At 42.5% G+C, this 27,358-nt stretch overlaps 1 long non-coding RNA gene across 1 annotated transcript; it reads left to right on the forward strand.

Annotated features, from left to right (window-relative positions):
• The first annotated feature begins 6,247 nt into the window (after positions 1-6,247).
• LOC115081399 lies at positions 6,248-25,384 on the forward strand. The gene is made up of 4 exons (XR_003853790.1): positions 6,248-6,344; positions 22,067-22,154; positions 22,295-22,354; positions 22,553-25,384. It is a non-coding gene; the product is annotated as an uncharacterized LOC115081399 (long non-coding RNA).
• The last annotated feature ends 1,974 nt before the right edge of the window (positions 25,385-27,358 follow it).

Below are 27,358 nucleotides of genomic sequence, written 5' to 3' on the forward strand. Positions count from 1 at the left end.
ATAGCTCATCTTGGTAACACATGCAGAACAGAAGCAGACCCTCACCAAATCTTGAATAATGAGACCAGAAACATGCAGACAAAAACTGAACTGGAAACTGCAACAAGTCGCACGTGGTATTAGGCAATGCAACAATGAAGAACCAAAAATGTCCATTCCTCATAAAACACCAAACAATAAATCAAGAAATATAAATCATTCAGAATAATAATAAACAATATTTCAAATAGCTGATGAATAGATCATCCCGTCATTAAAAAATCTTTTTTTTTTAAATTTCTAAACAGCAATATTTTTTTTTTTCAAAACAGCAGCTACATCAAATAACACCTCATAATTAAAACTAATAAGGATTTAAAATCATCTACTCTGACTGTGTTTTGAATGGGGGAGGGGTGGCTAGTGGTGGATAAACTTGCTTTCTCATGCACACACTGTAATGGGCAGAGTGGCTGAATGTAATTGGCAGGTCACTGGTAGTAAGTTGTGTGGGGAAACAGATACAGAAGCTCAGTAGAAAAGTTTACTTTATGAAACAATAATACAAAAGGGTTCTGTAAAAAAAAAAATATATATATATATATGTGACAGGCAATATATCAGATTATAGCATATGTGCATGTAAGCAAATAAAACTTGCAGCATGCTCTTGCACAGAACAGCAGTGAGAGTGAGAGATAAGATCATATAAAAAGTAAGTAAAGAACTAGTATTTACAAGTTACGTCAACATATGCACATGGCCCTGAATATTATCCATGTGTATCCAGCAATGGCAGTCCAGTTACGCCTCTTGGGATCTCAATGTTGGGGTCAAATATATCATTGAAAATTTGCTTCTATCTATACCCAGGAATTTAAGACAGGGACCTAGAATATATATGGGGTGCAGAACACAGGCATGCGTAGTAAGGATTTCTTTGTTCGAGCAGTCCTAAACTAGATATGTGGCTCAAATTTCTTTGTGCCAAGTAATGTTAGGCTATCAGCCAGAGCTCAGTGTCCCACTTTCCGGTGGGAATATTCTTATGCATACAGCTAGGTGTCTTCTGATCTACTGTCCCTAATGACAACATGCACTCACTGACATCTGATCACTCTCACTCACGTTTTCACTGACATACTCTTGCTTGCAGACATACACTTGTTCACACATGCTTATAAATAAGTATGCTTACTGGCACACACTCTTTACTGACATACTCGCAAGCACAAGTTTTTTCTTACACTGGTGGGAATTCAGGCAGAACCCCAGAAGATTGGGTGGGTTTTCATTTAATGCTTCTGGAGGTCTTCCAGACTGCAAGACCCCCATACTTTTTTTTTTCCTATTTTGCTACAGCCTGAAAGAGAAGGCCCATGGGTGAGAACAGAAGAAGGGGTTTTTGAGGCAGTGGTGGGAAGTGTGCTGTTTCCTGCTAGAGAGAGGCACAGCAGACTTAAGGAGAGGCAGCTGAAGGGGGCGGGGGAGGGAATGTGGTAGGGTGCCAGGGAGTAGCCCCAAGGAGCTCGTGCCACTGCAGAGAAAATGAAACTAAGTAGGATGAAGCGGTTAGGAGGTCGTGGCGGTCTGGTGTTGCTTGCAGTGGCTCCGCAGGCATGGGTCCAGGTTGTCTTAAGGCATGTGGAGTGTTTTGACATGATGTGCGCGCGGGAGGACAGCGTGAAAGCAAGTAGCATATGCAGGCAGCAATCTTCCCCCTTCTCAGCAGCCAGTGTGTCCTGCTCCTGCTGAGAAATAAGATCGGTGTTTGCAGGAGGGAGAGAACAAACCTGGGTATACAGCAGTAGTATAGGAGATTTTACTTGGGAGCTGCAGTTGAAGTTTGGAAGAGTTGCAGGCTGCTGGAGCGATGCCAATTGGCCACCCCTGCTCTAGAGGGAAGAGGATAGACTGGCGAGGCAAAGTGACAAGAGGAAGAGAGATGCCATTTTGGGAACGACTATAAGGGGGAAAAAAAATTGAAAGCAGAAGAAAGAAAAGAAGCAAAAAAATATCAGATGCACACAACGATGGAAAGGTTTTAAGTATTTCAAATTTGATTTTAAAACTATAACTTGGCATTCTCATGCATATGAAATTTATTGCACAATTCTAAATGCAACTACAGCAGGGGTTATTTTTCCCTATATGCATCACCTTGTACTTGTCCACATTAAATTTCATCTGCCATTTGGATGCCCAATCTTCCAGTCTCACAAGTTCCTCCTGTAATGTATCACAATCTGCTTGTAATTTAACTACTCTGAATAATTTTGTATCATCTGCAAATGTGATCATATCACTTGTACCCCTTTCCAGATCATTTATAAATACATTAAAAAGCACCTGTCCAAGTGCAGATCCCTGAAGCACTCCACTGTTTATTTTTTCCACTGTGAACACAGACCATTTAATCCTAGTCTGTTTCTTCAGTTTGCAATCCATGAAAGGACATCTATCCTGTGACTTTTTAGTTTTCTTAGAAGCCTCTGATGAGGGACTTTGTCAAATGCCTTCTGAAAATCCAAATACACTACATCTACTGTTTCACTTTTATTCACCCTTTCATAAAAATTTAGTGTTGTAAGGCAAGACTTCCCTTGGGTAAATTCATGCTGGCTATGTTCATAGAAAGTACTATTTCACTCAGCGCACTATCAAGCAGTGGAATCTATTACCAGAGGGCATGATCAAGGCAACTAGCATAGCACAATTCAAAAGAGGTTTGGATACATTCCTAGTGGAATAATCCATAACATATTAGCTAGGTAGAGTAAAGATAGTTATTGCTGGCCCTGGGAGTAAGATAATTTTATTTATTTATTTATGCAAGCATTTATATTCTGCCTATAGTGATTCTGTCATGCTAAGCAGATTCCAAATTAAAACAAATAACAATACCATATAAAACAACACACTGACAAATAAAACAAACCATCATGAACTGCAAGCTATTTCATTATATTAACTGCTGAATTGCTACTGCAAGCTAAAATTTCAGAATCTTGTGTACTGCTAGAAATAACCATTTTAACTTTGCAAATCTTTGCAAATTAGACTACTTAATGGGATCTGCCAGGTACTTGCAACCTAGATTGGCCACTTGTTGGACCTTGGTCTGATACAGACTACAAAAGCTATTGCTATACCTAACAGGAATTAGATCTACTTTATGAGATCTGCCAGTACTTGTGAACTGGATTGGCTACTGTTGGAGATAGGATGCTGGGCTTGATCTGACCCAGAGTGGGATCTTCTTTTGTTCTCAGTCAGATAGGCCAACCCTCTCTGTGGAGGAATCCAGCCAGCGTTCTAAGGATGAAGCATAAAACACCGTCAACTGGAACATACCCGAAAGGTATTCTTCTCCGATTCGATTGAGGTCCCTGCCTCAATCTCCATCATCGTCATGGATTAGTGTCCTCCTCTTCAGACCCTTTACGTGACCTGCTGAAGTATTCAACTCTACCAGAAGATCTCTCATACTAAATTTCTGGATAAGGTGATCTGAGTCAACATCCATAGAGAGAAGGATCCCCACACTGAGATCTTCAGACTACTTTGGATTCCAGAAACACCTGAACCAGCAGTGATCCTGCTCCACCAAATTCAGTGGGATTTGCAAATATGAATGTGGGATAAGTCACCCTACTTCCCCAGAGTAGCCAGGAAATTAGATCTTAAATGCAGTGTTCAAAAGACTCCTAGATTTATTCTGGCTTAACTACTCCACCAGTCAGTGGTATAGGAGTTGACAATGAAATTAGCATTTTTTTTCCAATCCTTCTCCCTTCCCCCCCCCCCCCCCCCCCCCCCCCCCAAGGGCAAGGACCTCAGGTTGTTGGATTATTTCAAGAAGAATGTCAGAATTTGATGCTTAATGTCTGCATTATAGTTCATCAACTGCATATGGTGCAATACTTTCACAACTGCATAGACGAACTGAAGCCTCTGGGAGAGTCTCTAGACATGGTATGGTACAGTATGTTATATTATGTTATTCTTTATTTCTATACCGCTTATGTAAAAGACCCTAAGTGGCTCCCAAAGGATCATACATAAATAAGAACAGACACTTAAAATCAAGCAATTGAAACTGATAAAAACAAAGCAGAAATGCAAATACAATTAAAACAGCACCTATATTTAAAGTGTAAGTATTAAAATTCTCAATTGTTCAATTTACCAATTAAAAAAGTGTCATTAATTAATGTCAAAAAAGGCTATTGGTATTTAAGAATAAGCCTGAATGAAAAAGGTTTTTAATTGTTTTCTAAACAATTTGGAACACTGAGTTAAGTATAGTTTCTCTGGTAAATTATTCCAGTAGTGTGACGCAGCAACAGAGAAAGCGTGTTTACAGAATTCAATAAGTCACACTTGATGTACCGATGGAACCCCCGATAAATGCTTTTGACAGAATTTTAAGGTTCTTGCAGGCAATAAGGCTTCAACATAGCAGAGAGATCCAGGGGATGGTGAGGCGGTTGTAAAAATGTTGCACTAAAGCTGGTAATTTTATAATTGATCCTCGACTGAACAGGGAATCAATGAAGAGCCGCCAGAACAGGAGATATGTGATCATGCATGGTTAAGACCAGAAACCAGGTGAGCTACCGCATTCTGTAAAAGTTGGGAGCAGCTTGATGACAGACAAGGGAAGGCCTAGGTATAACCCACTACAGTAATCACGAATGGGCATATAATCATAAACTGAACAACAGTGAGAAAATCACATGCATGTAGCAAAGGTTTGAGTGGGCGTAACAATCGAAATTTATAAAATCCTGATTTTACCACAGCCTTAATTTGAGGAATAAAAGATAGTGTTTGAATCAATAATGACACCAAGGTTTTGTGTATGAGAAACTCAATTTCATTGTAACCCCCATTAATTGTAACAGATGTAGGTCCTGGAATAGTATCGTGGTGTTGCAAAAGTACCGATTCAATTTTGGATAAATTGATAGCCTATTTTCACCAAGCCAAGATTTAATGGATGTCATGGACACCTTTTTTGATATCTCAAGAAGACATGAATCTTCAATAGGTTAACAGGAATAGTATATCATCTGCATAAATTCGGCAGGCTGTTCTGGATGTGAGTGACAAATACCATCTCATCTGGTATATAAGTCATTCACAGTGAAATCCTCTGCAGCAGCCATCAAGGCATACCAGATGGCCTGGTTGAGAGATAGCAGTCTGCATGAGGACATTCATAACAAGTTGGCTAAAAATCAGCATTTATCAGGCAAATTTAACCTGATAGCTGGGCCTGCTCTAGACTTATCTGGCTAACATTTTAGTTAGATAAAAAAATTAGATTGCCAAGTCTGAGATGGTCAGACCGATGGGATTTTAAATCCCGCGGTTTATCTAGTTAAGTCCAGCACTTAGCTGGACAAACTGCTTTCTATATTGACCTCTCTATATCCCACCAATCTGTTACACCACACCCTCCTCCTTGAAGAGGGTGTCTGCTTGTGCCATTAGCAGCTGCAGCCTAGACCAAGGAGGGGAAGGGGATGCAGAGGGTCAGCAGACATGTTGCAGTGTCAGGGAAAGTTGTTTATAATCTGAGTAACATAAGCTTCAGGCCAAGTTTGGGTCCTAAACGAAAGGTTTCATAAACTACAAAATATAAGCATAAAAAAAATTTGGGGCTAGAGCTTATTTTTATTTTATATTCCACTTTTCGGCACTTCAAAGCTGATTACATTCAAGTATAATAGGCATTTCCCTATCCCCCAAAGGGTTTACAATCAAATTTTGTACCTGAGGCTACAGAGGGTAAAGTGACTTGCCGAAGGTCACAAGGAGGGACAGTGGGATTTGAACCCGGGTTGGTAGCCCGCTGATCTAAGCACCAGGAGACGGGTGGGGAAGATGGTATGGCTCTATATATATTTTCAAGATCTCCGTCTGCATTTTAGCCATCTGGAAATCCTCTACCCGAAAAAAAAAAATAGATTCGTCTCCTCTTCTGCATCCTCTCTCCCCGCAACCCCGTAAATATCCACCTTAAGCCCTGCCTTGCAACGTGGTCCAAAAATCGGACTATCTCAGGCGAAACAAGGGGGGAAACAGCATGCGTCGGTTTTTACAATCTCCCATGCAAAGAGACACAGGACGCTACTCTTCGATGAGTAACAAGGGGCGAAGTGCGTTAGTAAACTCTTGTTGTCGTCCCCCCCGCCCCCCCCCCAGCATGGATCTATGCCCAGGCGGGAGAGCCGCGGGGCGAGAGCGTCAGAGAAAGCAGGCACTGGGTTAAAGTGCACAGGAATCTCCCGGGCCCGGGAGCACAGACACTTCCGGACACGCAGAGCTGACAATGATGCAGGCAGCTCCCTCCCTAGGTGGGTGTAATGTTTACGTAACAAAATGCCGAATACGGTTTCAGCAGCTGCTTTTTTTTTTGCCGTTTCCTGTCTGACTGACTCTAAAGGTGTGGCTCAGTGTCAAACACCCACACCTGTAATTAAAAAATCAAACAAAACCGCCCCCCCCCCCCCCCCAAACTTTAACTCTTGACTTGGCGGGCACTATTGCTATTAGACAAGTGTTGCCTGTTGCCAGGGGCAGCAGAACACTTTTTCGGTTCGAGGGAGCAAACAAATCAATCTCTGACTCTTCCCCTGCCCCCACCCAAGATACCTAATTGCTGATGCTGTGTAGGGCAAAAACTTTGGTTTGGGGGCACCCATGCATGGCTTCAGTGGCCCATCCCATTCCACTGCCTATGCTTGTTGCCGCGTGAGAGTCAGGCTATACGCCCCCTTGGCACTGCCCTGGCACTCAGTCATCGAGAGACACTCTTGTTGCAAAGTTTCTGCAGTCGCTATGTGACAAAATGTGAAACAGGCTAAGATGAAGGAGCCAGCCAGCCTTCTTTAGAAAGAAAGGAAACCTCCAGATCCCCCATCAGCTTCGTAAGAAGGGCCATGCAGTGTCAGACTAGTGGTTCATTGAGCCCAGCATCCTGACTATGCCAGTAGCCACTGCCAGTCCAGCTTGCTTGGAAGTATGTGACAAATCCCAATAGGAATGTGTGTTTCATGTTACTCTCCCCAAAAAGTCTGTCTACTAATTATTTATGGCCCTGGCCTACAAAAACTTGTCTAAACCTTTTGTAAACTCACTTATATACTACTAGCTTCAGGGGCTTCACTAGCCATGAGCACACACAGGGTTTGTGCTTGGAGTCTATTGGCCAGCATTCCAAATCTCAGACAGCCCAAATCAGTTCTTCTGTTTGCTACTTCAGCCCCTCCCTTCCAAGAATCTGCAGGGAACAGGAGAGGAAGGGATTCAGAGAAAAGTTAATTTTAACCAGGCAGTGTCCGCTAACCTCAGTTACCCTAAACCTAAAGCAAGGCAGCATGCAAGGAGAAAGGGAGCAGATCACTTGTTTTCTGTTCTGCTGTGTCTCTCCAGTCCCATCCTCCCTCCTCCTTTTTCCACAGGTAGCAATGGTTATGGGACAGAACAAGAGGGGAGGGGCTTGAGCAGCCCTCTGTTATCCCAGGACTAAATATATTAAGTTGTTCTAAGAAATCTGTTAACTGAATTAGTACAGACTGTTCAATTATCTTTGTAAAGGTAGGCAAGTTGGAAAATTGGTCTGTAGCTTGAACACTGATCGATTTGTGAAGCTCCTCGTTTAATAACTGGACCTTCAAGTGCTTTTTTTAGTGGACCTGGAAAGACGCCATCAGTCAAAGAGCAATTTACTATACTGGTTAAGATGTCCAATAAAAGGTCCTTTCTGCTGATAAAAACTGGGACTGGATAAGGGTCTAAAAAGCAATGGGATTTTCATTAACTGTGAAGTATCTTTTCCACCTCTGAAGTCAAAAAGGACTAAAGTACAGACCACATGGCCCTCCAAAACACAAATGGGAACACAGATAACATTAACTGCAGTAAGGAATTAATCCTGGACTGAAAGTGGTCTGCTCATATTTGACAAATCAGGTGAATCTGACCTCTCTTCAGGGGTCTTGTAGTTACAACATTCAATGGAGAGCAGTTGTGATGGCCTAGTTAATCCGTTATTAAGTTGTTAGGTAAAGTATTCTCTTTTACTTCAATTAAATGCCGATCGATAATCTTGCCTAGCAGCTTTAAAGACAGCAGCAGTTACAGATGTTTTCTCCTTACGCCATCTACATTCTGCTCTCTTAGGAACTTGCATTTTTCAATTATTGATTTAGTAAATCACGGCCCCGTCATGTCTATTTATTTTCTTCATGGTGTTCAGAGCAATCCCATTCATTGAACATGAAAGGGTAAAGAGACTTTAAAGTTGAATGGACCGTTGAACCATGCCCAGGACCTAGGAGGTAATCTCTTCCCTCCGCCAGGGAATCTTGGAATTCAGATTGGAATAACATCAAGACAGGACTTTAATAACTATAAACCCTTATTTGAGGTGTGGTCTTTGGGACACTAGCCTAGGGGTTACATAAGTAGTATTCAAAAAACATACTTAAGCTAGGTCCTGTTTTCAGATGTGAATAATGTGTCAGAGGTGACATCTGCAGGGATCTATTTGGTTTCAAAAACTCATGTGCAATATTTATAGATAAGTATTAATATAGTAACATAGTAATGATGGCAGAAAAAGACCAAATTGTCTATCCAGACTGCCAGGCAAGTTTCTTATGGTAATAACTGCTGCTCCATGCTGGTTACTCCCATGTTTCTATTAAAGGTAGCAACTGCTGCTCTGTGCAGGTTACACCCAAGTCTTAGGTTAAGGGAAGAAATATTTACAATCATTTACAATCAATTCTTAAACTCTGCCAAGGCTGATAGAAATGTAATTTTTAATGTTAAGTTATTGTATGTACTATGTACAATTTATTTTGTTTTGTTTTCTATCCGATGGAGAGGCATAATGAATTAAATCATTTCATAAGAATAAGGTGCTCATCACCAAGAAGAGCAGAACTGGTGAGAGCCCTCGATATGAAACTAGCAGCACTGGTTTAAGAATCAAGTATGGTGTATCTCTTTGGCTCTTCTGATGCAATTATAGTCAATTTTTAAATTGCCCCATAATGCCAGTCCGAGGCGTACCTAGCGTATTTGGCACCTAGGGCAGATACTTCTTTGGCACCACCACCAATATATCATTTCAAAATTTCCTAAACCGAAAACATATTTCAAAACAGCAGACACATCAAATAACACCCAATAATTAAAACTAATAAGGATTTTAAAAATCTCCCACTCTCCATATCTGTCATCCTTAAATTGTTGAAGACTGGGGGCACACATGCATGCACACACATACACACAAGGGGGTAGATTTTCAAACCGGCGCTCGCAAGGGGCCGCCCCTTTTTGCAAGCCCCGGGGCTTTACGCACATTGCTGGGCCTTTTGAAAATCCGGCCCGCTATGCTCCCTCAGAGACAGAGGGAGCATGTGTATGTGTGAGAGATACACCCACACACACTTTCTCTGTATCTCTCTCACACACAGCATGCTTCTTCTATCTCTCTCTCTCTCTCTCTCACACACATGCTTCCTCTGTGTCTCTCTCAACCGCTAACACACACGCACACCCACACTTCCACTATTTCTCTCTCTTCCTCACACATGCAGACAAAAACTGAACTGGAAGCCACAAGCTAGATTCTGTATGCAGTGCAACAATGGAAAAGCAGATAATCACTATTCCTCAAAACAATACAATCAAATATAAATCAATCATAATAGTAAAATCATACTAAAAATATACATTTCGGAACAGTTGATGAATAATATTCAATAATTATAAGCTTCTGTACAAAATGTTTAAAATTTACTAAACATTGATAACATATTTCAAAACAGCAGATATCAAATAACACCCAGTAATTAAAACTAATAAGGATTAAAAAAAAAAACAAACCCCACTCCCCATACCTGTCACCCTAAGATTGTCATGAACTGGGGGTACGCATGTGCGCGCGCACGCACACACACACACAGAGTGTGAGTGAAAGAGGCAGACACACACGTTTCCTCCGTCTCTCACACATACACACACATGCGTCCTCTATCTCTCACATTTATTTATTTATTTATTTATTTTAAGTTTTTTTATACCGATTTTCCTGCATAAAATGCATATCAAACCGGTTTACAATGAAACAGAATGAGCAGGAAGTAAAATTCCTTAGTCTAATACATTTAAACATCAATAATGAAATAATTTTAAACAAAGCAAAAAGCTAAATAACATTAATAAAAGTTAAATTATTAACATAAACATAATATTAGAAGGAGCACAAAATCACATATGATTCCTGCCTCATCCATGCACACATGCTTCCTCTCTCTTACCCCCACCCCTGCACACAGGCACTCTCTCATACACACCCACAGGCACCCTCTCCCACATGCACCCTCTCATGTATATACACAGGCACACACACACTCACTCTTCTATATACTCACCGGCTCATACACACACAGGCACCCTCATTCATACAGACCCTCATAGGTGTACCACAAAGCCTGCAGCAGAAAGGGCTTTCTGAAGGTGCCAGATGGGTGGGAAGATTAGAGATGGGGGTGGAAGGCTGATGAGGGGGCATTTCTTGCACAATTTGCTGAACCAGGAAGGGAGTGGAAGGCTCCCCAGCAGTTCCCTACCAGATTTATTTTTTAAATGCACTTGGAGGGGTTATGGGGCCAGGGAGGGCACAGCCCGGCAGGAACCGTTTATGACATATTGACTGGGGGGGGGGGGGGGTCAGGCAATCTGGCCACTGGCCCATGTATCACTATTTATTTTATTATTTTGAATACAGATGATTAAGTCTAATGGAATCCGGAACTCGTTGCCAGATAACTATAGACCTGTTCTGGGGGATGGCTATAGTCAGCTGAAAAAATTATTCTGCTAACTCCTAATATCGGAGTTAGCTGGACAGGTTTCCCGGCCAACTTGTCCCCACTCCAGAGTGCCCCCAAAATGCCCAAAACTTATTTGGCTAATTTTTTGCCAGATAATGACTTTTATCTGCCTAAAAGTTAGCTATATAAATGCCAGAGATATTGAAAACTAGGAGGTCCATATTCAGAGGCATTTAGCCAGAGAACTCACAAGTTATCTGACTTAATGCAGGCCGTTGAATGTTTTGGGCACTTAACCAGCTAAACTTTAGCCAAATATCTCATCATCCTGATAAAATTTAGCCAGATAATGTAGGTGTGTTCCCTACCTCCTCTCCCACCACAGTGCTAATATCTCTCTCCCCATCCTCCCTTCCCCCTCCCCCATCAGGTTTGTCCTCAGGCTGAACCAGATCAACAAAAAATTCTCCCTAGCCTGCTCAAACCTAAGGATTGAAATGCTGGGGAAGGAGAGGGTGAAACTGAGTGACTGAGAGAGAGAGAGAGACTCCTGCTCAGATAGTCTACCTGTTCCCTCTCCCCCCTAGAAAACTGCACTTACATATACATATTCTTATGGCTGCTTTTAAGCAACATTATTCACTATGTCATGGTGCAATCTAACTTCAGGCTGAGATAATGAAAGGTGTTCAGCAACTGGTGACAGGTAGGCTGCAGCAGTATTGCCAGTGTGACTGCTGCTTCAGCACTTATAGCGGAGAGCAGTGGCAAGCTCGGGGCCGCTAAGCACAAGGCAGAGGTATAGATTAAATCCTCTGTGCCTGCTGCAGCGTTGCCAGCTGATTGGTTCCAGCATCATCATGGAAAAAAAAAAACCAGCATACATAAGTAGAGAAGAATCTGCTCTACTTCAGAGCTGCTGATGGGCTGACCTGCTTGCTCCAGCAGCGCCTGACATCAACCACAAAGGTCCAACATGTTGCTCTTGATGATGCGCTAACATTTGATATTAGGGCCTTTAGTGATGAGATCAGCAGGTGGCCGATGGAAGCAACTGGTGCCAGGCCGGCAGTGGAGGTGGGGCCATGAGGCTGGAGGTGAAAAAGTTGTGTAGAGTAGGGGGGCTGTCAGACAAGAGGATTGCAGCAATGCACTCACTTGGTGATGCTGGTGTTTCAGGTTGATGGTGCACAACATACCCCTTTTCTAAGCTGGTGATGCCTGTGCACCACTGCTCACTATAGACAGTATACCTATGGGTCTCACAGCCTCTGTTCTGTCTAACAAAAGCAGCAGCTACCACTGTACTGCCCGCCTTCGCTACATGCTGTAAGCAGTTATGTCTAATAGGCTGAGTGTACTGGTCTGACAGCAAAGATAGATATTGCATCCCGAGTTAATACCTAATGAGGCCATTACTTTTATTTTGGCTTATTTGCATGTGCATTAATGTTATCATTGGGGGACCAATGGTTATGTTAATTTGCATGTAAAGAGCATATGTTATCATGCTTAGTAGATGAACATTAGCTAGAATCTGTATTAATGCATTTTTAACACAAGCATTACTGCTAACATCTTTTAGCAGATAGTCCCCTTCAGGCCTGATTCACTAAGGCTTTTCTCCCATTCTGTGTCTATGGAGGGAAAAAACTTAATGAATCAAGCTCTAAATAATTCATGAAGTTGGGCTGAAATGTTTTAAAAAGTTTTATTGTCCTAAGGGTTTAATGAAAAGAAATAAGATGAATTTCTCACATCTGGCCTTAACCAGTTGTGGAAAATTAATTTTCTCAAGATATTCTGAGATGAAGTAGAATGAAGTAGAATTAATAGAATTTTGCTATGCAACATGGATGTTTGCAAAACTTAATAAAGCATTTATTCATTTTATTGGTTCATTTCCAAGACACAGATTTGTCTTTGATAGCCTTAATGGACCTCTGACTGGTCTTTTGTTTAAACCTACAAGCTAAATATCTGTTAGCTTTATTGCATCTTTCATAATACAGTGGTTATCATTTGCAGCAATGAGTAATCAATCTTATCTATTAATAGTTCTTGAAACTAACCTCGGATTGTCATTAGCTCTTTAAGCACTTGCATGGCATTAGATTTTATGTTATAATTCCAGTTGATGTATTACATTTTCCATATGTCTTTGAGTAACTATCTTATTCTTTGTATTGAAATAAGCAGCAGGTATTAATTTACCTTTCATAGTGGCTTTAAATGCATCCCAAACAATTGACTACAAGACCTTCAAATTATCATTACACAATGAAAAAAATCCAGATCTCCTTTTGGGGGAAGTGACTCAGAAGTTTCTCCTGAGCTGGAAATAGAGCTGAGATCTTGAGCCCTTTGTATTCAATTACAACTACCTGGGATATTTTATCTCGGTTTTTATATCCCTTTCCCTCACATAAGCTAGCTATCGCAATGAAGATCCTCGGTCCAAAATCATGCCTCACAGCTCCCATGGAGCATATAATTATGGTCCCTACATCTGGTTGCTAGGTGTTGTTGAGTGATGGCCAAGGCTCCCCCCCGGGTCTATGAATACTGCCTTTGCAGCAACCCCAGCCCCATTTGGCCTGGAGTGTAGAATCCTTGTTGCCAATGTGAGCATACATCAGTTGGTCTCTTAGGGAGTTGTCTCTAAAGATACGATTAATTGTAGAATAAGTTTAATGTAATCACAAGAAGAATATATAATTTTGTACAGGATTCTCCAACTGTCTACCAAATTCAGAACAATTTGATTATATATTAAGGCACCAGAAATGTTCCCTTTATCTTAAATGTTCACAATTGTGGATGACTAAAGCCATTTATGTATATCCCTAACTACAACTATCAAACTTCTAACACCTTGGGAAAATCCACATCATAAAATGACTCCGAGTCTTTATTGGGAGCATATAGCCAGACTGGACAGACTCTTGTAACATCTAGGAAACTTTTAAAGAAAAGAAATTTTCGTTTACCTGCTATCTAGTTTTCCAAAATAATTTAATATGTTTAGTGAAACTATACCAATATCAACTAATTCTTTTCTCATTCTATGGAGGATATATCACTTCGAAAAAGTTATTTTGTCTCTAATAAGCTTTGCATCTATTTTCTGTAAATGCACTTCCTGGATTATCATATCTATTTGAAAGTCTGAGCTTCCTAAGAAAGTAATTTTCTTTCTGGAAGGAATTTAAACCCTTGAGTTTAAAAGGTTGCTATAATTGCCACAAGGAAGATGGTAAATAAAAAGTATATGCACTATTACCCTCAGTGATATAGCAAAAGAGAGAAATTTATATATATTTATTTATTGCACTTATCTGCTACATCCAAATAATTGATCAGTGTGAATTATAATAAAACATACATAAAATTAAGTAACATATAAAATAAACATGATAAAACAATCAAAACAAAGACAAACACCATCAATAACCAATGAAAAAAGTTTGTGATCTAGTTTCTTGGGTATGACATTTTCATACTTGGATTATTAAGAAGCTGCTTATCATAAGAGCAGAGAGAATGCGCATATGAATAAGGAGTTACCAGTTCCGACAAAAGATATCCTTCAACAAACAGCTTTAAAAAGTAAAGTTAAAACTTTAAAATATATCCTCTCAAATACTGGCAATCCAATCCCAGATACAACACATGCTGCTCCATTCTGCTCCAGTTCTAAAACCCACAACAAAACCTTTGGCAAACCCTGATATAACGCATTGCAATAATCTAACTTGCTTATTACTTAAGCTTGCACCACTGTTTGAACATCAGCAACAGATAATATTGACTTCAACTGGCAGATCAACTTCGATTTTAAAAAGGCTTTCTTAGCAACCATTCAGATATGAGGCTACATTGTAAAACTAGCAAGAATTAAAACATTCAAATTATGAGTTTCTGAGACAATGGGAATAGTGACATCACCAGATTTTATCTCCTGTATCTTATCAATATTGTGCCTACATAGCCACAATGCCACCACCTTCTTGATATTTAAAACCAATTTTACTTCACTTAGCCATGTCTACACCGCCTCCAAGCATTCCCAAAACTGCTGAGTGGGGAAAGAACTATGTGAATCATATGTGAAAAATAACCCCCAGTTGACTGTAGATAAACAAATGAACTGGATGAAAATGAAGATCCCTGGGGAGTTCCTGAAGACATACCTCACCACCCAGAGCCTGCGCCCCCAAACATTATTTTTTGTTGACATCCTGATAAAAAAAGAAATGAACCATTGCAACAGCAATGAGGAAATACTATAGCCTTCAATCGTTGACGTAAAACAACATGATCCACTAAATCAAATGCAGTAGCAACATCTAGTTGTATGAATACCACCAAATGTCCCTTATCCATTCTTTCAATAGATTGTCCATAAGAGACACCAACAGGGTTTCACTACCACAATTTCTCCAAAATATTGTTATCCTCAAATTGCAATGACACCCATTTCTCCAAAATCTTGGCAACTATCGATAAATGGGATAGAGGGCAAAAATTAGCCATATCAGAAGCAGATAAGTCAACATTCTTTTTTACAGGACAAATAATTGCTTTTTACAAAAGGTGACCTCACCTTCCAGTAAAAATTAGACTATCTGCATGACATTTTATACATAGTGATCAACCAACTAACTATTTTTAACTGGGAAATAGTCATAGAAATATCCTGTTCTTTCACAGATTAAATCGTGACCAACCATTCATATCATAAGAACATAAGATTTGCCATACTGGATCAGACCAAGGGTCCATCAAGCCCAGTATCCTGTTTCCAACAGTGGCCAATCCAAGTCACAAGTACCTGGCAAATACCCAAACATTAAATAAATCTCAAGTTACTATTGCTTATTAAATAATAGCACTTTATGGCTTTTTTCTTTAGGAACTTATCCAAACCTTTCTTAAACCCAGTTACATTAACTGCTGTAACCACATCCTCTGGCAATGAATTCAGAGCTTAACTTTGTGCTAAGTGAAAAAGAATTTTCTTCAATTTGTTTTAAACGAGTTACTTTAAAATGAGTGGAGGAGCAGCCTCCACTCATTGAGCTATGAACCAGGAGACCAAGGTTCAAGTCCTGCTGTGACCTTGGGCAAGTCACTTTACCCTCCAGATACAAACTTAGGCCTGGATTTATCAAAATGCAATAAGTATTGCATGCGATAGCAAAAGGGGTGTGTTTTATGCTAATATACAGTTTATCACAATTTGCGCTAATTACCTATGCAAAGAGCTAAGTTAGCACAAATTGTGATAACATTTTCAGACTTTGCGATAAGTGCCAGACCTGTTGTAGTTCTTGCAATCATTAACACTGGGGGACCTACTACATCTTCCACCAGTTCATCTGAATCATTACCCTTGAAAACCAGAACAGGTATCTCCCCAACATCCTCTTCAGTAAATACTGAAGCAAAGAAATCATTTAATTTTTCCACAATTGCCTTATCTTCCCTAAGTGTCCCTTTAAACCCTAGATCATCTAAAGGTCCAACTGTTGTATTTGTCGGTGCTAGACGGCTTTGCCACATTTGCCTCACCTTATTCACGGCTCCTGCTTACCTAGGAAAGATGGCTACCGCAGCGTCTACAAGCCAATCTCTCCGGTGTCCCCGGAATGGCTATGGTGCAGCCTCCCACCATTGCCATTGAAGGTGACTGTCCTGGGAAACTGGCAGACCTAAGACCTGCAGGAGGACTCTTCTTAGGTTTCACCACTCCTTCTCCTCCACTCTCTCTTCCCGTATCCTTGATCTGCGGACCCTTAGCGTATCAGACTCTTGCCCTAGTGGACTTTAGGGCAGGAGGCAACTTCATTTTACAATGATTAGTGGAGCACCTACGGATCCCCACTTCCACTATGAAGTTTCCACTACTTCTGTCATCCATTCATGGAGAGCCCTTACCGGGTGAAGTAACCCTACTCACCGAACCAGTATGTCTATGGACCAGTGCCCTCCATTCTGAGACCATCTCCTTTGTTTTAGAGAAGGCTATGCACCCTATAGTACTGGGATTACCATGGCTGCAGCAGCATATACCTCAATTCAGTTGGGCTTCACTGGAACTGTCAAGATGGGGTCCAGACTGCCATGATAAATGTCTGATGGAGGTAGTCTTCGGCCTATGCAACGCCCCGGCTGTCTTTCAAAATTTAATGAATGACATTTTCCGGGATCTCTTCTATAAGTGTGTTGTTATTTACTTCGATGACATCTTGATATTCTCTCAAGAAATGACCACTCATCTGGAGGATGTTGAGGCTCCGTGAGAACCATCTCTACGCCAAGCTATCCAAATGTGAATTTCACAAGGAATCAGTGCCTTTCTTAGGCTACATCGTTTCCAATCAAGAGTTTCAAATGAATCCACAGAAGCTGGAGAGTATTAAGAAATGGGCGCAACCCAACGGGTTAAAAACCTCTCAGATGCTTCTTAGGTTTTACCAACTATTACAGGACCTTTATCAAGAACTACTCTTCACGTACAGTGCCGCTTACCGCTATGACGAAGAAAGGTGCCAATGTTGCTAATTGGTCTCCAGAGGCTATTGATGCATTCCAGAAACTAAAAGATGCCTTTTCAAGCAAACCGTGTCTTCGACACCCAGACCCCACCAAGCCTTTCATCGTGGAGGTCGATGCCTCAGACATTGGTGTAGGGACCATATTAAGCCAGGCTGGTGATTCAAAAGTTCCTCAACCATGTTCATTCTTCTCCCGTCGCTTCTCGCCTGCATAGAAAAATTACGGAATAGGAGATAAAGGGCTTCTGGCTATAAAGATGGCATTTGAAGAATGGCACCCTTGGCTCGAAGGAGCGCAACATCAAGTAACGGTCTTCACAGACCATAAGAATCTGGAGTACCTCCGCCACGCACAGCGCCTGAATCATAGACAAGCGAGATGGTCTGTTTTTCAACAGATTCAACTTTGTGCTCAAGTACTGCCCTGGAGATAAGAATATCAGAGCTTACGCTCTATCTCACTCATTTCTCTCCGAGGACATTCCAGAAGAACCGTAACACATCATTGACCCAGAGAGGGTTATTTTGGCAGGAAAAACCATCGTACCCAAGAACCTCAGAAAGATGTTATTGGCTTGGGCCCACGACTCTAAACTTTCAGGACACCCTGGTCAACGTAGAACCTTGTCTAAGCTTCAAACTTTTTATTGGTGGCCCACCATGAAGGAAGACACATTCTCCTACATCGCTTCCTGCGCAAACTGCGTTAAACAGAAGACACCACCGGGTCGTCCATGGGGTCTACTCCAACCTTTGCCAGTGCCAGAAGAACCATGGACACATATTGCCACAGACTTCATGGTAGACTTACCATCTTCAGGAGGAAATAACACTATTTGGGTAACCATTGATCGGTTCTCCCAGGCTCTCCCAGGCTTACCCACCGCCATGGAGCTCGCCAAACTATTCATTACGCACATCTTCCGCCTGCATGGCTTGCCTAAGCACATAGTCTCCAATCGTGGAGCCCAATTCACAGCTAATTTCTGGAAGGCACTATGTAAGAAGTTTGATATTTCTCTCGACTTCACCTCAGCATACCATCCACAATCCAAAGGGCAAACAGAGAGGATAAACTGGACACTCAAGCAGTTCATTCGTGCCTACGTGAACACTCGCCAGAATGAGTGGAGTGAACTGTTGCCCTGGTCAGAATTTGCCATTAATTCTCATCCAGCAACATCCACTGGATCAACACCATTCGAAGTTGTCTACGGACGACTACCACTACCACCACTGCCACTTCCGTTATCAGTGTCGTCCCCGGCAGCTCAATCTACTGCCAAAGATATCCAACAACTTTGGACTCAGACAAAAGAGATGCTTATTAAAGCAGGACTTCGAGCAAAGAAAGGATACGATACTCATCACTGCTTCCACATTTTCTTATATCATTGGTGCCCACATGTACCACAACAGCTGACTTAGTATGTGTTTTGTGTTTGCTATTTTCCCGTCAAGGTCCTGCCAGCCACAAGTACCCAAGGGCTCAACCCAAGGGGAAGGTGGCCAAAGCAGGCAAAAGATATCTGTTTCTGCTCTTGTCAGAACCCACCAGGCTTGCCCTGTCTGTGCACCACCCACTCTTGACTTTGGGGTTGCATCTCCGGTTGACTATGGCATCACAATAACATAGAAAATATAGTCTGCCCATTTTTACCTTCTACTGTGCTGTCACCAGGCTTACTTGAACTGTGATCTTCTCCCTTCCTCTGCTACTAAGGATCTTTTGTATTTATTCCATGTATGCTTGATTTCTACTACTGTACAGGCTCCTATAACCTCCTATATTATAGAAAACTGAAATTCCCAGGGCAAGGATAAAAGTGGAAATGACAAAACAGAGAAGAAAGATAATAATCACTGAAATCTTTAGCAATTGATATATTAGTGCAAAATTGAACAAACAGTACAATTGAAAATTGTTGAAATAAAAGAGGTAACAGAAGCACTCTCAATATGCATCATATAACAATATCAAAGAACTGCTGGATATATATCCTTGCAACACTAGATGGCATCAGATCTCCAAGATCAATGCCCTAACTTCTAACATACAGTATTAATACGGGACAGAATCAGAGAATTAACATTAAGGCAATCATAACGTTTTCAAAGTAAATGCAGTGGTGGAGAATTGAGGACACATTTGTAGAAAATACAGAACCAGAACAAAAAATATAGGGCCGGATTTTCAAAATGTTACGCGCGCCGGGCCTATTTTTAAAAGGCCCGGTGACATGCCTAAAGCCCCGGAACGCATGTATGTCCCAGGGCTTTACTAAAGGGGCAGTCTGGGGGCGGGGCGGGGCCAGAAGCCTCCAACACAGTGGCCATTGCTGCTGTGTTGAAGGATTGCGTGCTGGCAGGGTGCTGGCACACGCAACTTGTGCCTGCCCAGAGGCAGGCGCAAATGGTAAGATACAAATTTGGGGAGGGGTTAGAGTAGGGCTGGGGGGGAAGGTTAGGGGCACGGGGGAACGGGGGAAGGCAGCGCGGCACGGCGCAAGCAAGGTGCACAATTGTGCACCCCCTTGCGTGCGCCGACCTCTGATTTTATAACTTCCGCGCGCAAGTTATAAAATCGGGTGTACATGTGTGGGCACCCGGTAGTGCATGCACATGTACGCCGCGTGCGCTCCTTTTAAAATCTACCCCATAGAGAACAAAGAAAGGGGGTGCTGCATTACAGCAGAACCACCCAGAGTCACCTCATGCATGTAACTTCTTTTACATACACAATAGATTTTATCAGTTTATTTATGACACGTTTTGTATAGAAAAAAACTCTCAGCATGGTACAGCCAATAAATAAGAATGCATTATATATAAAATTACAAAATAACAAAAATGAAAGCATATACTATCTTCTTGCATATGATTAACAAGAGCAGTCGGTTTTTGAATTTAGCAGACCTTGACCAGTTCAATGCATCACTAGAAAGTTGGGTGAACACAAAAGGATAGATGCCTTGATCTTTTTCAAACCTTTTATTGAAGCAGAGACGTATTCGTAAAAAATGCCCGAGTAGACACGAGTAGAGACTGCGTCCTGGACGCTAACTCGCAAGTTATTTTTGCATTGCTGGCATACAATTACTGTTTTCTGGATGATACTAGACCACTGTATTTTATTCAATACTTTGGAGTGTTTGAGCCCCTGAGGCAGCAGCTGTTGTGCTACGAAACTCGGCCTGAGTCGGGCAGTTTTTACGAATACGTCTCTGCTTCAATAAAAGTTTGAAAAAGATCAAGGCATCTATCCTTTTGTGTTCACCTGACGGCTATTATAGATCACTAGAAAGTTGGTTCAGTGAAGCTCTTCTTCCTTCAAGATGTTGAATGTGGAATTCCCCAACAGAGAGTTGTCTATTTGTTTTTCCCATCCACAGGCTGTGAAAGTCAGAAGGATTCCAACTGAACACACAGGAGTTAAAATTCCCAACACCATTCCAGCAATCCCTTGATATATAGAAGAGATTAGGAGGGTGCGCTTAAAATCTTTTTGCTTTGTTCTGTTTTTTTCATTTTGAGGAGGGTTATTTTTATTTTCATTTTGATTGTGGTTTATTTCATTTCGTTTCATTGATTTGAAATTAAATTTTAAAAAACGTTAGGTCTGGGCCCTTACCCCTTGTCTACCTGCCCAACCTGTGTCTTTAAATTGCCATCCGGACCCACTTCCCCCACATACGGGCCGATACAGTAAAGCGCGACCGCGGTTGTGCGGTTTTTAACCCGCTTTAGACGCACGTTTTGAGCGTGTAAGACGGACGTGTGATTCAGTATCGGCTTTTACGCGCCCTTAGCGCGTACCGAAAAAGACGCTTATCCATTTGCGCCCGCCGCATGTATATGGTATGTTAATGATCGGATTAGCTATTTCCCCGATACAGTAACGAGTGCCCAAATTATCGCGTCTTTAACCAGCATATTTACCGCGTCTTTAACCAGCATATTTACCACCTACCCTGACCCTGGCATTAGTGTGGTGTTCAGTCAGCTTCGGACCGGACAGTGTCATGGACAACATGTATATATTGGCTTTGGCGATCTTTTTCATTCGGTTGAGAAGCAGAATAAGAAATGCTCGGCAAGCGAATTCTAGAAGGCAGATTGGAGAGGCCAACAGGAGAACCCAGCAGCAAGGAGAACCCAGCCAACAGGAGAACCCAGCAGCAATACCGGAGGAGATATGTGTTCATCCATCTCTGGGCGTCTCTGAGGCTTCGGGGGTCCAGCGGAGACATGGACGCCTCTACAGACGCCGGAGAGTTGGAAGCCACGCCAGGCCTTCCTCCGGCGTCTACTAGGCGTCCTGAAGCTCCGGGGGTCCATGGACGCCTATACGGACACCTTCCTCCGGCGTCTAGAATTAGGCATCCCTGAGGCTACAGATTGTAGTAAAAGCTTAGATAAGAACGCATAGCTCATTTAAGAATACAAACTTTAGTAAAATTATGTACACCAGAGAATCCACAGTGTAGTATATCCATGTATGTACTGGGAAACTATTTCTATATGTCCTGCTAGTAAAACTATGTACACCAGAGAATCCACAGTGTAGCATATCCATGTATGTACTGGGAAACTTTTTTTTTTGCCTCAAAAGCAAAGTAAACATTTTATTTCAAGTTGTGTTTCCTATTTCTATTGTATTCCCGCCAGGTTGAGGCATTGAAAAAGCAGGCAAGGCGCATCCGGAGGGAGGAGCCAGAGTACCTGTGGGCCCTGCAGGCCCACCACAGAGCAGAAGGTATGTGCTGTTAGCAATTGTCATGGTTGACATGCAAGCGGCAAGGTCTTCTTTACTAATTCCATGAAGAAATTGAACATTTGTACCATTCTGGATCTTTGCATGCGCAGCTGTGACAATTTTTCTATTTCTGTTTTCAGAGAGCACCACAGATGAGTCATCCAGTGCTGCTGAATCTGCTCCTCCAGAGGAACACCAAGGTGAGCCTTTAATAGCATCAGCATAGTTAAAGTATGTGGATGTTTAATGCCGTTTGGCACACCGATCACATGTGCATTTGTAAATGTCATTCTCTCTGTAATGCTAGAGGTTAGCGTCCTGTTAAAATGTGCTAAGTTCTCCCTCCTGGATATTTGCATGTGCGACAACAGTAACGCTTTCACTTTTTCTCTTTTCAGACACATCGGCAGAGGAGGAACGGGAGGATGCACCGCCACCCCGCATGTCCCCCCAACCCATTCAGCCCATTATAGTTCCCACCCCCATTTAATGAGCCCCCCCCAGTTATTTTGCCAACCCCCCCCCCCCTCTCCTGCCCCACCTGCCATGGGAGACGAGGAGGACATCGTCATTGACGTTGTCGGCCCTGTCTCTCCTGGGCTTCCAGGAGTGGGTCGAAGGCTGGCGATAATTGAGCTCCTGCGCACATTGGCAGGAGCCGAGTCCCTCAGCAAGTTACCTCAGTGTGTTCCAGGTCTTTGTTCCTGTGTTCCTGGTCTTCATCTCTTCAGTCCCTGGTCTTGGTCTTCATCATGTGGTCAGTCTTCAGTTCTTCATCAGCTCCTTGTCTTGTGGTCAGTCCCTAGTTCTTCAGTATCTTTTATGTCATCACCTGCCCGCCTGTGCTGCTCCTCACCTCCCTGCCTGCCTATCCATCCCACCTTTCCTTGGATGGATCTTTGGTTCTGACTTCAGCCTGCTTGACACTTGACTCCGCTTGAACTCCATCTGCCACTGACCAGTGCCTGACTCATGTCTACACTGAACTCAGCCTGCCAGTGACCACTGCCTGACTCTTGACCACTTCTGAAAGTTGCCCACGTCAACCTGCCTCCGACTATGCCTGAACCCAGCCTACCCCAGACCCTAGCCTGTGACTCGACCATCTCCACAGACATCCAGCTCATCAGCAGCAGTCCAGACTAAGACCTGCCAGCTCTGCCACCCGAGGGCTCAACCTAAGGGGAATGAGGGCTGGTTTAGGAGAAGCTCCAGTTGGGCCTCTGCCACGGCCAGCCCTGCTAGCTGATGGTGGGGACCTGCAGGGCTTTTCCCTGCAGGTTTTGCCAACTCCACTCCAAACCAAGGTTCCACACCTGCAACAGATTGCCAAGGCCATGAACTCAGTGGACGCCACTTACTCCAGGCTATTCCAGTTTTGGCATACAAGCTCCAAGAGCAGCAGTGGTGCCTGGCACTCCTGGCAGTGCCCATGAAGTGACTCATTACCCAATTGGACCCAGCCTCAGCTTCCGCTGCATCAGTACCGCCATCAGCTGTGCCACCCTCACCTGTCGCTCAGAGCCGTCCCATCATGCAATTGCTGGCTCCTCCCCGATATGCCAGGGATCCTAAACAATGCCAGGGATTTTTAAACCAATGTTATATGCACTTCACACTTCAAGCTGCACTCTTTCCAGATGATACCGTGAAGACTACCTTCATATCCCTCCTGAATGGCAAAGCCCTGGCCTGGGCCTCTCCTCTATGAGAGTGCTCAGATCCTCTCCTCACAGAGCTACAGCACTTTGCCTTTGCCTTCAAAAGCGTCTTCGATGAGCCCGGCCAGCTGGCCACTATGGGCTCTGACTTTCTGTACATACATCAGGCTACCCGGCCTCTAGTAGAGTACACCATAGAGTTTCAGACCCTGGCAACCGAACTCAACTGGAGGGAGGATTGCCTCTGTAGTATATTGCTGAAGGGCTTGTCCTCCAGGATCAAGGATGAACTGGAAACTCAGGAACTACCAGAGTCTCTGGAGGAGCTCATAGACCTGACTGGCAATAACGGACCAGGGAAGTTTGACCCCCCTTGTAGGGCTATCATGCTGGTTCCTCGCTTCCAGCGACCACCGTCACCACTGGTTCTTGCTTCATCCTCCTATGCTCGCTCAGAAGAAACCATGCAGCTCGGCCATGGCCACCTTGTTTCTGAGGACAACCACCGACAACTAGGCCGATGCCTGTATTGTGCAGGCACAGGACATCTGCTCATCCAAAGTCCAGTCAAGCCAGGAAATTTCCGAGCCTAAGATCTGGTGGGGAGATGATCCTATGCTTCACCACACCTGTTTCCAGATTGACTCTTCCGGTGACAATCACCATGCAGGGATGACTCAAGGCCAACTACTGCCTGAGGCAAGAGAGAAGATGGTGCTTATCCCCCACCCCACAAGGTGTGATAAGACACAGATCAAAATCATTGAGATGGCAAGGTGGTGGAGTCCCCTTTGGAGTCTGACCCTTTCAATGATTAGAAATGCTGGGAAAGTGGGAAGGCAGGGGGTTCAGTGTTCTCAGAGGTGTGGCAGATAAGAGTATTAGTGATATTTCTAGGAAGCTGGCAATCCTGCCACAATTCCTCCGAACTCTTCCATCTACTTTCCACCTTACTCTGCATCTGCACCCTTGTGGAAGTGGGAGATGAGTGAATGGTGAGAGTCTATGCATGGCACACTCTCTCAGGGTCAGTGCAAGGGTATAAAGCACTCTGTGAACCTTACAGCCTTGCACCCAACATATTCAATTAAAAATTATGCATTAATAACATATTTTATATGAAAAACAACATTCAAAGTACATTCTAATGTAAAAATATCACTTACAGCAACATGTGTATTATATACACATGCATTTTTGTGATGCCAATAAGGAATCCTGCAAAAAAGACACGTGGAACCCATGGGTATTGGGCTTATTGTAAAGTGTGTATCGTTTGGGCTTAGCCCTCAGAAAACCATGAATAAAATGAACTACAATTACAATATAGTAAACTTCCCATACTAAGACTGCACTAATTGCCAGGACTCAAACAGTAAGAACCCTATCCATGAAAATGAAACAATGTAAATATTACACCAGACCCTAAAATACCAATACATCCCCTATTAAGAAAAAGGAACAAGACAGATTGTTATAGATCATAAGAACATAAGAAATTGCCATGCTGGGTCAGACCAAGGGTCCATCAAGCCCAGCATCCTGTTTCCAACAGAGGCCAAACCAGGCCACAAGAACCTGGCAATTACCCAAACACTAGGAAGATCCCAAGCTACTGATGCAATTAATAGTAGTGGCTATTCCCTAAGTAAACTTGATTAATAGCCGTGAATGGACTTCTCCTCCAAGAACTTATCCAAACCTTTTTTGAACCCAGCTACACTAATTGCACTAACCACATCCTCTGGCAACAAATTCCAGAGCTTTATTGCGCGTTGAGTGAAAAAGAATTTTCTCCGATTAGTCTTAAATGTGCTACTTGCTAACTTCATGGAATGCCCCCTAGTCCTTCTATTATTTGAAAGTGTAAATAACCGAGTCACATCTACTCGTTCAAGACCTTTCATGATCTTAAAGACCTCTTTCATATCCCCCCTCAGCCGTCTCTTCTCCAAGCTGAATAGCCCTAACCTCTTCAGCCTTTCCTCATAGGGGAGCTGTTCCATCACCTTTATCATTTTGGTTGCCCTTCTCTGTACCTTCTCCATCGCAACTATATCTTTTTTGAGATGCGGCGACCAAAATTGTACACGGTATTCAAGGTACGGTCTCACCATGGAGCAATATAGAGGCATTATTACATTTTCTGTTCTATTAACCATTCCTTTCCTAATAATTCCTAACATTCTGTTTGCTTTTTTGACTGCTGCAGCACACTGCAGCACACTGAGCCAACAATTTTAAAGTATTATCCACTATGATGCCTACAATATAGATCCTTACATAAAAACTATACAATAGAAGAATACCTCATTCCATCACATACTAGAACACAGAATTGAGTGACCATAAAGTATAAACAGAAACGTGCAGACAAAAACTGAAGTGGAAATTGCAAAAAGCCAGACTCTGTATGAAGTGCAACAATGGAAAATCAAAAATATCACCATAAAATTTTAAAATCTGGAAATATAAAACATCAGTCATAATGGTAAAATAAATAAATAAATAAATATGACAAATAGAATAAAATGTCACAACAAATTTTTAAAAGTTCCCAAAAACCAATAAAAACAGCTTCACATTAAATAAACATTCAATAATAATTAAAACTAATATGGATTAAAAACAATTTCCAGCTTTCCATATGTGGCAACATTTGATTTCCAGTCACCCTGAAATTGTCCTGGATTACTGAGGAAAGGAGGGGTGCATTACACAAACATTTTCCTACTCTCTCTGATATACACACACTTTCTAACACACACATGCTCATTCTCTCACACACACAAGCTCGCTCACACTCTCATATTCTCATTCCCTCACACTCACATGCTCACACTTTCATATTATCTCACAAACACACATACTCACTGTCTCACATGCTTACAAACACACTCACATGCTAACATACATGCACACTTACACACTCCCCTGCCTTTGGGGAGAGAAGCAGGCGATTTCTGCTAGTATGTTTTGATCAATATCTGGGGACATGTGAATTTTAAAGTATTGAAATGGGGTGGTATTGAAAACAAGGTTGGAGTGCATGGGCTAGGGGGATCATGGAGTGGCAGTAAATTGATGTTCCCACTGCAGATGAAAGCAGCTCCTGTCCCCTGTCACCTTGTCCTTTCTCTCCTCTTTACCCATCCTGAAGTGAAATAGTTGCTTTGCAAGGGCCAGGCTAGGCCCATCTGTTAAATCCTTCCTGTAACCAACTGAGTGGGATTAGGGGAAGGTGGGAGTGAGAGACCTCTGAAATCTCAGACTGGTCTGCAAGGGATTCCAGCCTGTAATAAACTTTATTAAGGAAAGAGATGGTAATCCGATTTGGTGCTGTCTTGACATCTTAACTCTACATATCCTGTTGGAGTGAGTGGTATCTGGATACTCCCCCTGCCCCCAAATAAAAATCAGGAATTTCAAAACACATCACTTGGTTCCGGGAGGAGTTTATCACTCTAGTGCTACTACAGAAGAGCAGAGCCTGCAGTCTGCTTTCTTATGCCTTCCACGGGTCTCCTGCTTTGCTCTAGTCAG

Source organism: Rhinatrema bivittatum, chromosome 1, assembly GCF_901001135.1.
Source record: "Rhinatrema bivittatum chromosome 1, aRhiBiv1.1, whole genome shotgun sequence".
NCBI classification, from domain to species: Eukaryota; Metazoa; Chordata; class Amphibia; order Gymnophiona; family Rhinatrematidae; genus Rhinatrema; species Rhinatrema bivittatum.